Raw genomic sequence first — 13338 nt, 5'->3', positions numbered from 1 at the left:
CTAAACGCATTTCTCAGCACTCTTAGGTTGATCTTGATGAGTTGCTCTGGGTACTTTATTGCTGCGATTACACAATACCAAGGCAACGTAAATAGCAGTAGGAAACATTAATTTTTATTCACGCTCCCTCCAAAACGATTCAGGAGTAAGATATTGTTTAGGCTTACATAGTTAGAAATACCTGTGTACCTATGACTCTTTAGAAAGTAATTATTGGTGATGCTTTCATTTTGTTCCTGAAGCAGGATTTGTGAAAGACTTACACACTGACCTACCACCTCACAGGCATGGCCGCTTTTGTGCAGGGTTTGCGGGGAAGTCTGCCTGCGTCTGGGACCTATTATTAGTTAAAAGTTATGGAAATTCAACCCCGAGTGTCTGCCTCACAGTTGTCTGTTCTTGCAAAGGCCTGCACAGAGACATCACAGAGATCATTTGGGGGCTCCTGTGCGTCTTCTGTGAAATTAGTTAACATTTTTATGTTGAAAGAAGGAGTATTAAGTCAGGGCAGTGGAGGGGTTTGGTATGGTTCTGCATTCCATGTAAGGGCTAAACCTTGTACTCTTCATTTTTAGGATATTTATTATTTGCCTTTAAATTCAAGAGTGGACGCCTCATTAAAAGTTGAAAGTTGGCTTTAGGTCTTCTGTGGTAAGGCTCTATTGAAAATGAAAAGCGTTCGTAATAGGAAATTAGCTTGCCCTTCTGTCTCTTGAGCCTATTTTCTGGTGGCCATAATTGTAGGAGGAAGAGAGGAGTATAGTTTGCAAATAATGTGATGAGTTGGCATTGCAGAAGTTTCCAGCATTTGGAAACACTTTATTCTGACAAACAGTCATTCTTGTGATAGTCTTTTTATATGTGCTTCACAGAATGAGCATTTAGAAGCATTCTTCTTAATAGTGTCCATTCACAAGAAATTTAATTTGTGCATTTGGATTCCTATTGATGGGTGTTTGTTTATTATGTGATCGCAGCCTCCTTGATTCTAACAGTTTCCAATAGTTGAGCCAGATCATTCTCTATTTTATAGATCAAGAGGTATGTACATGAACAAACTACAATTTTAGGTGATAGGATATATTCTTAAAAGCATTAATTTGATCAATACTCAGCATTTATTTTCATGATTCACTAGAGAAGACTTAATTATGTTCATCAACATCAACAGTAAAAATCTTTGGAGATGTTTTGGGGAATATGAATCCCTCTAATACTTTAATCGTTTTTGGTGCAAAGTCTTTTATTTATAAAGTAACAAAAATTAGAAGGAAAAATCCCCAGAACTTAAATTTGTAAGATGAAAGGAGAGGCTAAGGAACAATAAGTTCTCCTCACCTGTTATCTCAATTTGAACAGGTTTCTGTATATAGAGTAGAATAAATAACATTTGTTCTGAAGGCAATTGATGACCAAATAGATTGTTCAGTTTTAAAAAGGACTTAAAATCTTCCCTCTGTGGAAGATACATTGAAAACCAACCAACCAAAACAAAATAGTCTCCTATTCTTAGCTTTCTTGGGGAAAACGTAATATTCCGGACTAATCATGTAGTCATTTCCCTAATAACCTTGGAGTATCAGTAGACCACGCCCTAACAGCACCATGCCAGCCAATTCTACAGGTTATTTGTGAGATGTAAATGGAGAGGTGAGGGGTGTATATCTTTGAAATGAGGCACCAAATGCTACTTGGCACACGCATACCCTGGATTCTGCTGGCTTGCCTTTGCCCTGTTGAGCTTAAACATGTGATTTGATAGTCAATTATATACTGAATCTGAAAGAAATCAAACCTGTCCTTGGCAAACAACTTTTCCTAGAAATATGTTAACTTTGTGAAAACACGTCTTTCTAACTTCCTGAGCAATTATTATCTTTGCCTCTCCCATTTCTCAGGTAAAACCTGAAACACAAGAGGGAACAAGATGCTATGTAAGGAGTGAGGAGTGTGCTCTTCTAACCCCTCACTTTAAACATCTCTGCGTGTCTGCTGTTTTTTGCTATTAAAGGAGAACATTCGTGAGGCGTTTATTTAGCTCAGGTGCCCTTTGCTTCACCTCTGGTCCGGCCACCTTTCCTGTGTCTCCTCTAACTTGGCTCTGACCTGCCGGATTGTTTTCTAGAAACCCTCGTCTCCCGTTCCCTTTGTTTCCCACCTCTTATTTCATGTGCCTGGCATTGCCCTCCCCCCATTTTTGCTCCATTCCAGAATTTCCCAGTACGTGTGGCCTACTCTCTGCAGAGAGTCAGAGGAGAGCCCAGGAAGGAGGGCAAAGAGGACACAGCAGCCCAGCTACTTTTAAGCAGTGTTTACCTCAAATTTGTTTTTTCCTTTGAAACTGCAGCTGGGCAGATAGAGCAGACTTTGGCAAAGACAGAGACCCAAGCCATCCTTTTTGGGTTCCTTTTTTTTTTTGGAGGAGATGGGTCAAAGATTCTGTGCCTCCAGACTACCTCCCTTCTCTTCCTCCAGTTTCCCTCGCTGTGTGGCCTTTTTGTCTGGTGCAAACCCTTTGGGCTCTGGCACTTTCCCTTATCCCCGGGTCACCTCCGCTTCCTGCATTCCTCTCTATTTATTTGGCACTTGGCTCCCCCTCCCTCCTAGCCCCCTTTTGCCAGGGGTTGGAGATTCTGCTGTGGAGCCCAGTTTCCCCTCTGAAGTTTGCCACCCCGCCCACCCCCTGTGGCCTGGGGGGCACTGAGGTGGCCGGAAGGGGGGGTGGCCCTTCCCGGGCAGTGGTGGTGGGCGAGCCGCTGCCCCTGGGGCCAAGATGCAGAGAATGGCTCTGAGGGGGCGGGGCACACGGGAGCTGATTGGCCCCCACCAGAGCCAATCAACGCGAGTATCAGCCAAGCTGTGCCTGTGTGGGGCGGGGCCAGGGGTGGCCCAGGGTCCCTTAGTGGCCGCTGGCCTGGCGTCCAGGGCGGCCTTTTACCACCCCTCTCCCTCCAGCCCTTTCTGGAGCCAAACACGAGCCCCTCCCACCCCCTCCCAGAGGAGGTTCTGCACTTAGCCTTGCGCAGGCATCGAGACCGGAATCCTAAGAATGAGAAAGTCCAACCAGCCCACTTGACAGGGGCCGCAGACACTCACTTCCTTTTATTTTTAATTGAGAAAAATCCAGGCCGTGACCATGTGACGTGCCCCATTTTGTTTCCCTCCTCTAGTTACTACGGTTTACTAAGACGCCTTGTTCCTTCATCTTCCACCGTCTTAAAATCCAGGAGCGGGAGGGAGCTCCAGCACCTAGTCGTGGGATTGACTGGGTTGGCTCCAGACTCTCCCATTTACATCCCTTACTAAGGGGAGGGAGGAGGAACAAAAAGGGAGACGGGTTAGGGAATCATTGGGAAAAAAACCATTTGGCCTGAAATTGCATTAGGGTCAAACGCTATATTGAGTGCCTGCAGTTTGCAAAACATGGACAAAAACGGACTCTTCTAGGCCCCGAGGGAGCTCACAGAGAAATGAAAACGTCCGATAGAGCTTGCGAGTCTTGAGAATCTAGAGATTGGTTAAAAAGGCTCAGGTCAGTTTCCTTTCTGAGGTTGGAGGAAATGCTGCTTATGCTCCCTAGAACTTTTGTTTTTTGACGACTGACAGCCCGTGTGAAAAGTCGTTAGGGCAAGCTGGGGAACCAGTTTTGAAAACCTGCCTGATTTGTGTTGTGCTCTCTCAAACAAAGTTATGTGAGATGTGTTACTGTATGGGATGGAAACTTTGCTGAGATCTGTCCTTTCTACAGTAAAGAAGGAAAATAAGGAAGAGAAATACTATGGAAGTATTTTATCCTCCCCTGCACCCCATTCCTCTCAATGCTCGTGGTGAGTATTTCTCACCAGCCAGCATCCCTGAATCATAAGCAAAGGCAGCGTTTTGCCTTAGGTGCGCATAAGAACATACTAAGTTAAAAATGTGAGGAAGCACGACGGCCCTGGTATAAAGGCTATGTTTGCCCTGATCTCTTGTTCCAGAAAACTCTGAACATCTAACACTCTTCCTAATTTTTGCCATTGTTTAGGTGGCTTTATATTTTTTTAAAAAATCAATTAAAAGTTCTATATATTGTAGTCACTTATCTGATTACACCCAAATAAATACTGTCTCCAGTATTGCCATACAGTAAGGGACTTGGAATGCAAAAGTGCATGTCTCCCCCCTCCCTTCTTTTAATCGAAATTCCTGGAAACTGTGCTCTCTGGACTGATGCAATGGAAAAAGCAGCTCCTGGGAGCCAGAGATCTTGCCTTGTAACAGCCAGTGCCCTTCACTAGCTGAGTGACCTTGGGCAAGTCACTTAAGTTCTCTGGACCTATTTCCTCATTGGTAACTTGAGAATTTTGTTCTGAATTATTCTAACCTCCTTTGCAGCTCTAAACATAGGAATATTCTGGAGAAAATGACTGATATTCTTTAGTGGGTCAGTTGTAATGAGGATTCTTTGAGGAAGCTTCTGATGGGTCACAATGAAGCTCATTAGAATATTTTGTTTTGTTCTCTCCTAGCTTTCAGGTCAGACATTCTTCATGGTTTGACTGAGGGCTGATTTTAACCTTTTTTGTTTAAAGAGGGCAGTTGCAGGTTTTAACAGACCTTAAGACAAACCCAACTGACTGCACCAGTTTAAGTTTTGGGAATTTTCTGTAAGCTAGATTAGGCTCCTTCCCCTCATTTTTAAACTTAAGTGTGTGTGGGAATGGAAGTCATCTGCTAGTGCTGCACCCTAAGTCAACTGTCTGAAGCATCCTTCCCTACCTCACAGTGGAGGTCAAGCTTTAGCCAATCCATTTCTCGACATTACTCTGCTTATTGTGTTGGAAATCACCCCTCTCTGAACTCGTGGTTCATGGGTAATGTTTCTCATTTGCACCACCAGAATCATTCGTGAATGGAAAAGGAATCTTGAGAGGCCAGATGGGTCTACAGGAAATCTTCCACAATTTTTTGTTTTTGTTTTCTCTGTTAGGTGTGTGAAAAATCTCAATATTTCTCCTGCCGCCAAAATGATTGTCATCCAGCCTTTTTGTGCATTAGGATTTTTGATTAGTTGAGCCATACACACTTTTTCTGACCCAGTGTTGTCTTGGCTGTTGAGTTACCAGTGTACCCAGAAGTTTCAACCTTTTGGGTACCTCCATGTAGATTTCGTAAGTCATTACAATAGTCTCTGGACTCTTTCATTCAGAACTTCACTGACTTCTCTTTTCCAAGCCCCCTGCTATGGTCAGATATATTTCTGAGCTGTATAGTCTATAAATGGTTCTTTTTATTTTGGTGGGTTGGTAATTTTAGGAAAATAAAACACTTCACAATGTTAAGGCTTTGTTTTGCTTTGTTTTAAAGGAAGCCATTTCCTCAATTATTTCCTCATGTTGCAGAGTTACTGGAAATTGTATTCAAGGAAAATAGCTTCTTGTGAATTCAGTTTGAAGTCAGTTTCACACTAAAGATTCCATAACTTTTTTTCATACTGATACTCTTTGTGTTTAATATAATAGGTATTCTACCACACTCATAATGGTATAATTGATTGATTTCATTGTTTTATGAGTCCATAGCTATGTGGCAAACTTTAAACTCTCTTTTTAAAATGTTATTGAAACATGTTCAGAAGTTGTAATCAGACTGAATGTTAACAGAATTACATTTTGATATTAGTAAGGTATAATAGTATACTAATTTCATACTAACTTTAAACTAATGTGACATAGTTACAAAAAAGTTCTTGTAAACCTTTCTAAAATATTATCTATTTGCTTCTAATCTTGTCCTTCATTATGGAAATGAATGTCTACCATTCTTAATTCACAGAAAAAGGGGGAAGATGGATTAGGTAAGCACAATGTACTGTCATCTGGGGGCAAAGGAATAGTTTCCATTTTAATAATTTTCTTGCTGCAGGCTCTGCTATAATCTGTTAAAATAAATTTGGTTGGATAAATGTTATTTGTGCTTCTTCAATGAGTCAGTGATCTTTGAATAATAGAGCTTTTAAAAGTGATGTGTTTGTGTTGAAAGGCTGCTTTTCCTTCTCAACTTCTTTTCTGCATTTTCATTAATGATGGCAGCAGAACTGAGTGTGTGGGCCTGACTATAGTTTTAGTCATCTCTGTCTTCAAGCAGAGGGGAGGTTCTGTGGTTCCGCTGCCCCTGCCCCGAGTGCCTTATTGAATAAGCTGAGCTGGGCGCCTTGTTTTCCTTCTGTCATTCCCTGTTCCCCACCCTCCCAGCCCCACTCCGTCACACCTGACCTGGCCCGGCTAGAGCCAAACCCATACACAGTGCGTGCTAATTGCTTGGCCTCAAGAAGATACAGAGAAACCCCAGCTGTAGTAAGGAAAAAAGACGGATAAACTTTCCTCCTTTTTTCCTATTGACCAAAATACACTTTGATGTGAGTTCTCTGATCTGCCTTGACATATTTATGTCATGTTGCTGAACAATATCACTTAATCTTGAGAAGTTGATAGTTTGTTGCAATGATCAATGAGGCATTCTTCTTATTTTTGTTTTTTTGTCTCCAAATGTGTCGGGTGACAAACGGACTGTATTTTGTAGAGAAAGTCACAATTCTTTCTTCTAAGAAGGTTATGATCTAAGTAAGACAGGCCAAATTTTAAAGAAATTATAAAAATGCAGTAGTTAGTGGATAGTGAAATATTCAGTAATTACTATGTCTTCAACTGTTCCTCATTTGATATTATTCAGTGGTCACTTCCCTGTTCATTTAAAAATTATTTGAAGGGCTCTATGGGGTACTTCCTTGGAAATTTCGGGATTGTGGGAATAATCAGAAGAACTTTAGTATTTCCAGTGTAGTGTTAGAGGCTGCCCCACCCAACACAGATGAGCTGACCTTGGTCACTACAGCACTTTTTCGTGCCGGGCCCTCTCTGCCCTTTCCTCCGTAAACACCGCTGAGTACCTGTTGTGTTTCAAACAGCACATTTTCCTGAAAGAGGATGGGGGGTGGACACTTGGAGAAAAAATGGGAGTGAAGGGCGTTCATCCAAGTGACTACCAAATTTCTTACGACACAATTTATCTGGATTCAGATAAATCAAGATTCAGAGCGTGCAATCCATGGAAGTCAGCATTTTTTGTGTACTTAGCGGGTGAAAGTGCTTCTCCCTCAAAGTTTTGTGCTTTTTGTTATCGATCTAACCATGGCTTCCTGCCTCACGGCAACACCAGTGTACACTTAAACAGTGTATAAGCTGTTGAGACTCCCTTTTGGAAGAGTGGCCCACTTTCAGATAATTTGCTAGCAAACAATATTGGCAAGAAGCTGGAAAAAGTTGTCTTTGGCTTTTTGTCCAAGTGACACAGCCAGGAGAGGGGTCCAGGTATTAAGTGGGCAGGAGTTCAATGAGTTCTTATTATGGGTCGGTAAGGGTTAGGAAACGGGGGAAGTGTTGGGGGCTGCAAAAGACATTGTAAAGTCTCTTCTTTTGGTCTTAGAAGCTCTATTATTCAAGGACTCTTTTTCCCCTTTCAGTGGGTAGTTTTTATTTCTAGTAGTGAAAGGCTCTAGCCCTCTGAACTCCGGTGCCTGTGCTGGCTTCTGGCTGGAAGTAGAAGCTCCTCTGAGAATTTGTCATGGCTCTCTCTGAAGTGAGCACACACATTCTCTCTCTCTCTCTCTCTCTCTCTCTCTCTCCCTCTGTTATGATGTTGTGAGTCATATTTGTTTTGAAGTTCGTGGTAGTTCCTTCCAGAAACATAAAAAAGCATTTTGTTAAGACCATCACGTTTTATGATTGCTTTCTGCGCCTACTCACACTCACTTTTTCTCTTCAATTTTTTTGGTATAGGCAACACAGGCACATGCTATAAATTTCAAGTAATTAGCACTGTTTTAAAAACGTACAGAGTGAAGACTAGGGCTCCCTCCCACTGTTGTCACTCACCTTCTTTTCTCATGCATGGGCCATGGTCAGTGTTGGGTTTTCTTTGTTTATCTTTCCAGAGATGAGCTGCCTGTAAATTCTGAAGCATAGTAATAAAAAGTTCATTGAACGCCCTTTGCACGAAGTCCCAAATTTCTGCACTAAATGGACGCAGCAAACAATATACCTGTTAAATAGAGTCACTGCATTTTTATTTTGTTAAAGAGACAAAAGAAAAGTGCTTTCCATGCCTCCTTTGAGTTTTGTGTTTGTACAGACAGATTAAGGAGGGCGAGGTGTCTTAAGTGTTAAATATTGTAATTTAAAATCTTCATTACTTTTATTTTCTTCCCCTGTTCACTTCCATAACAGTACTCAGGCCCTCCCCATTCCCTGCCCTCTCCTCCCTCTGCCCCCTCTCCCCACGGAATGCATAATTAGTTCTTAATATAGTGTAGTAGGATTACATATAAAGGTTAAGGATCCTTCCGAAGAGTTTCTGGACACCAAGGTCTCATAGTCTTGAGAGTTCAAAAGAATTGATGCTTTTCATTGGAGTAGTCTTTTACCATTTCCAATTCTGGGAGCAGTTTACTCTAACATAATATTGCATAGAATAATAAAGTAAATTCCTTGACACTGGTTATTTCCTCTATTTTCTTCAAAGTTATTAATGCTTTGGAGAAAATGAGTGGAATATAGTGAACCTCTTATTTGTCCTAAGGAAGGTATGTGTATTACTGAGATCATTTCTCCTTTGAACCAGGGAGAAACTCTCTAATGTTTAAAAACATTGATAATTGATGCCCTGATGTTCTTTGCTAATTGTAGTCCAGGTAGAATCCGAATGGAATTGGGGAGGGGGGAGTGGCTCTTGTTACAAGACAGAATATGGTATTCAAGAATATGATAACAGGTCACATTTAAATCAGAATTAACAATGTTGTATCACTTTTGGTGACTCGTCAATAAGTGTATGCTAAAAGCAATAGTATCAATTTTCTTCCAGATCATCTAGAGCGGGAGTCCCCAACCTCCAGGCCTGGACTGGTAACTGTCCTGAAACTAATCCCCTCCCCACCCCCACCCCTGTCTGTGGAAAAATTGTCTCCCATGAAACTGGTCCCTGGTGCCAGAAAGGTTGGGGTTTGGAGGCTGCAGATCTAGAGTAAGAAGGAATGAAATTCATCAACAGGAAGGAACTTTTTAAACAGCTGTTAAAGGGTTTGGTCCCGTGAAGCTATCTAGTTTCTTAGGTGTGTGCATCACTTAGCTCTGATGCGTAGCAAATCACCCCAAACCCATTGCCTGAAAACATTGCTCCTCCGCTCGCCCACACTGCTGGGGGTGGGAGCCTGGGCTGGCTTCTGCCTGTCTCACCTGCGCTGGTGGGCTTGGCCGGTTGTGGTCATGGAGGGTTGTGTGAGGGCTGGCAGGTCTCTGATGGCCTCCCTTGCTTGTCTGGTGGATAGTGCTGGCTGTCACTTGGGGCTTGCTATTGACTGAGCCACATGTCCCCTGCTGGCCAACCTGAACTTCACAAGGTATTGGATGAGTTCCTAGCAACAAGAGAGGGCAAGCATGCACAAGTACTTTTCAAGCCTCTGCTTATAACACATTTGCGACTTTCCCACTGCCCAAAGCAAGTCACAGAGCCATGGCCAGTTTCAAGGGGTAGAAAAGTAGATGCTACTTCTTGATGGGAGAAACCAACTGTTTTTTGATTTATATAATACACACATGTATTTATAAATGCAGTTCTTTATGTCATCTTTAAAACTCACTTATCAGTAGCATGCTGAACATTTACAATAAAATTCTTCTTAGATGTTTGTAGTGAATATTCTCAGCTTTAGGCGAAATATCAGTGATTTCCTCATATTAGAATGGCATCACTTTTTCCCTTTTATTATTTTTTTAATTTTATTTTTCAATTACAGTTTATATTCAGTATTACTTTTGTTTTATTTTTCAGGTGTTTGCCTCTTAATTTCTCTTTGAAAAATGTGAAAACTGTTCCCTCAATCAATCTTACTGAGATCATACTGCGAGCCAAGTGCTAGAGGCTGAAGTAGGCGTGTCCTGCCCCTGTGGTGTTTACGGGCGGGAGAGAACTCGGTATCAAACACAGGATTGTAAAATGGGGTCCAATGGAGGACAGGATATTATGAAGCAGAAAAATGGGGAGCCTCTTAAAATGTAGGGGAAGCAAAACCATTTGAGAAAGTAATGAATAATATGGTTATATCACTCAGGTTTATCAAGGTGGAACAAATATTTTTCTACCACATGTTCCTTGGATCAGGCCTTGGGATGGCATTTTTTATAAGAGTTAGATTTTCTCTTGAGAATGCCTCTTATTGGAGAGTAAGGGCTAGAAGCTCACCTCTAAGAAAAATGTAAACAAGTGATACCAACGTTTTTAGTACCCAAAGCTGGTGTCTGTATTTTTAGTGCCTTTGGTAGTTGGTGACGCTATCTGTGCTTTTTTCCAATGACACTTTCTAACACCCTCAGGTGGCTCACATAGGTTTGGAGATCAGTGTGTACCAAAGGGCCCAGAGCCAGAGGACATTAGGCATCTTGTACTATCTTCTTCTGCCCTTGACCAAGACCACAGCTGACCCTGTGAACACAAGCTGAGACCTTGCTCAGAGAGCTAGACCTTGCCTGGGGTGAGGTGGGGAACAGTGTCCAGAAATGGAACCAAAGACTTTTCAGTAGTTTGAAAGAGGTTTTCCCACAGGAGCACAAATCCATACTTGGTGGTGCAGAGTTGCTGATTATCGGAAAGCAAATGTAAACGGTTCTAACGAAGCAGTCCAGGCAAAGCCAAGGCCATATCTTTATTACCTCTGTGCCCCAGATCACCCACTAGGCAGTTTACATTTTTCTTTTACCAGAATCCTGAACATCTTAAATGTTCCTGAGGCCACAGGACAAAACAGTGTGGGGCACCGAATAAAATACATCATGGTGAGGGGCCAGGGGAGGGGCGCCCCTCGGGTGTTTTGAGGGGCTGGTTGAGTGGTTTATTTGTATCCTGATCTTGGCAATTCCCATCCACCTCTCAACTCCTCCCTCGCTTCCTCCCTCTGCCCCCACTCCCAATTCGAACGCACTCTTTGAACCACAGCTAAACAATAACTTCCTTTCAAAAGCGGATCCTATTCCCTCTGGTTAGATTAAGGACTATAAATATTACATCTATTTAAAGAATAGGTAATGACTTAATTTCTGAAAATATTTTACTTCCATTAGTAGTGTTCCCTGGAAGTCATTGGGATTATAATGAAAACTTTCCCTTTTGCCTCTAAACTTTATCGTGTGTGTGTCTGTGTGTATGTTTGGAGGAAGTGGGACGGGGTTAGGGGATGAAAAGTACAGCCCAATAAAAAGGGTTATATTCCTAATACTAGGTCTTTAAAAATATTTTGCAGCCGCTGGTCCCTCAGAAGTCCTTACAAGGGACGACCTTCAGAAAGTGTGCAGGCTTATTGTTTCTCGTGCCTTTGAACTGGGTGAGGAATGTGGCCGGAGATGGAAAAATGAATGGCTGGTGCTTTTAGCCTCCAGCCTGAAATTCGCTAGAGGAATGTTTTTGTGTCTTCAAAGCCTGCGTCCCACCAGGCTGTATTTGATGGGCTCTTGAAAAGCGTCTGCATTATCAAGTACACCACAAAAACCCATGCCACCCAATTCGATCTAATTCACTGGCTACTTTTAAGCAGATTTTATATTAATGTCTCTTCCCTAAGAATAGAGCCCCCATGCACTGTTCTCTCCCACCGCAACTGGAATGATTTGTTGTTTCTCACTAGATAGAAAACTCCAGACTTCTGGGGGGTGGGGGAGGGTTGTTGGGGAATATCATTTTTCAAAATAGTGGCAGGAGGTATTTAGCAAGGTAGATAGAGTTTTTAGCTCGGAAGAGTTCTGAATAGACTTGCACTATAGGGTAGTAAAATTGCCTTTGCAATGTAAAATCAATACAGTTCAGTGATCAGAGGAAATAGTGTTTTATTTAGAGGGTTCAAGTATACCTGCACCCTGCCTCCTTTCTTTCGGCAAGTTTTCCCCGTCCTGAGAGACAGACACTCCTGTTCTCCCTCTGGCTACTGGTTTCATGGAACTCTTTCCTACCTACAGTTGTGAGCTCTTTGAGAGTAGACTCCGTGTTCATTCCCTGACTCCAGTATCTGAGGAGGTGCTCACAAAACACTTGCCAAGCGATGAATTTGTTTATCAATAATTCAGTAGAAAGTCGTTCAATTCTGGGAAAGGATGGCTTTAGAAATTTCCCAAACAGAAACAATACTGTGGATATGATTTTAAATACATCAAACCATTTCATGTGCCAAACATAAAATCAAATTCAAATTTAACAATATATTTTCAAGTAGTCAAACAGAATGACGGGAGCCCTCCCAATCTGATATGAGTGGATTTGAAAACTTGGGTACAATTAGTTACAATGGCATCATCCCTATTTCTGAAATCCTTGGATGCTTTCTCTGTTCCCCCAACTGTTCTTTTAAAGATTGACAGAAACTTTGCTTTGTTTTGACAAGATTTATTTCTCTGCTTTCAACAGTAGTGCGTCAACTTTCATTTGACTAATAGAGTTCTTCTGATGTTAATTGTAGCTTACTGATCTAGGTCGTAACAACATTTTTACTGAGGTTTAAAGATATCAAAGCAATGAGAAAATTATTTGAAAAACAATTATTGTATTATAGGTACCTCTATTTTTAAAAGGAAGTCAGTTATTAAGTATGTGATTCATAGAGTCCCCTTCTAATTTGTCCCTATGCTCTTCGCTTTTCTTCCTCTTGGGTTTATTGTTGCTAATTAGTCCCTCTGCTAAAATATGGGTAAGGTCTGGGAAAAGAAATTAAATTTAAACAAGTCCATTTTGCCGGCATGGCGCTTGTTAGCTACTCTGCTAAAAAGGTACCTTGGCCTGGAAAATTGAACCTAATTACCAAGATATGAGACTTTCCGCCCTGCATTTCATTTCCACTCTAGAACGAGGCTGGGCTAGTTTGATGACCATAGTAATAGAATGTGTATTCTGGTTTATCAGCTATTATAGCAATTCCCTTTAAACATTGGTTGAGATTTCAAGTATTAAGCTAAAACTTAGGATTCAAGTAATTTTACATAGAGCAAAATATCTATCATACTTTAATATAAAATCCTGCAACTCCTTAAAATTTGTAATGTAAATGTATTCTGTTCTATTCTAAATAGGACTTCAGTTTTCTTGGCCCTACACAGTCACTTGACATTTCTGTCACTTTCTAAAACTTGACCATTTATGCTGCTTTCGAACAGCTCTGTGTCTGGTATTGAGCTAGGAGGCTGCTTCTCTTTCTGCGTGCCATGGTTGACTAGGTTCGCATGCTTAGTGCAGTGAGCCTGGCATTTGGTAGATACTGTTTGT

At 41.6% G+C, this 13338-nt stretch overlaps 1 protein-coding gene across 1 annotated transcript in view; it reads left to right on the top strand.

Moving 5' to 3' along the window:
• Nucleotides 1-13338, top strand: part of IRS1 (insulin receptor substrate 1) — a 56458-nt gene that overhangs the window by 5025 nt on the left and 38095 nt on the right. The window lies entirely within an intron of this gene.

Source organism: Desmodus rotundus, chromosome 2, assembly GCF_022682495.2.
Source record: "Desmodus rotundus isolate HL8 chromosome 2, HLdesRot8A.1, whole genome shotgun sequence".
Lineage (NCBI taxonomy): Eukaryota > Metazoa > Chordata > Mammalia > Chiroptera > Phyllostomidae > Desmodus > Desmodus rotundus.
The sequence above is the reverse complement of the archived record's forward strand: the minus strand, read 5'-3'. Positions and strand labels throughout refer to the sequence as shown.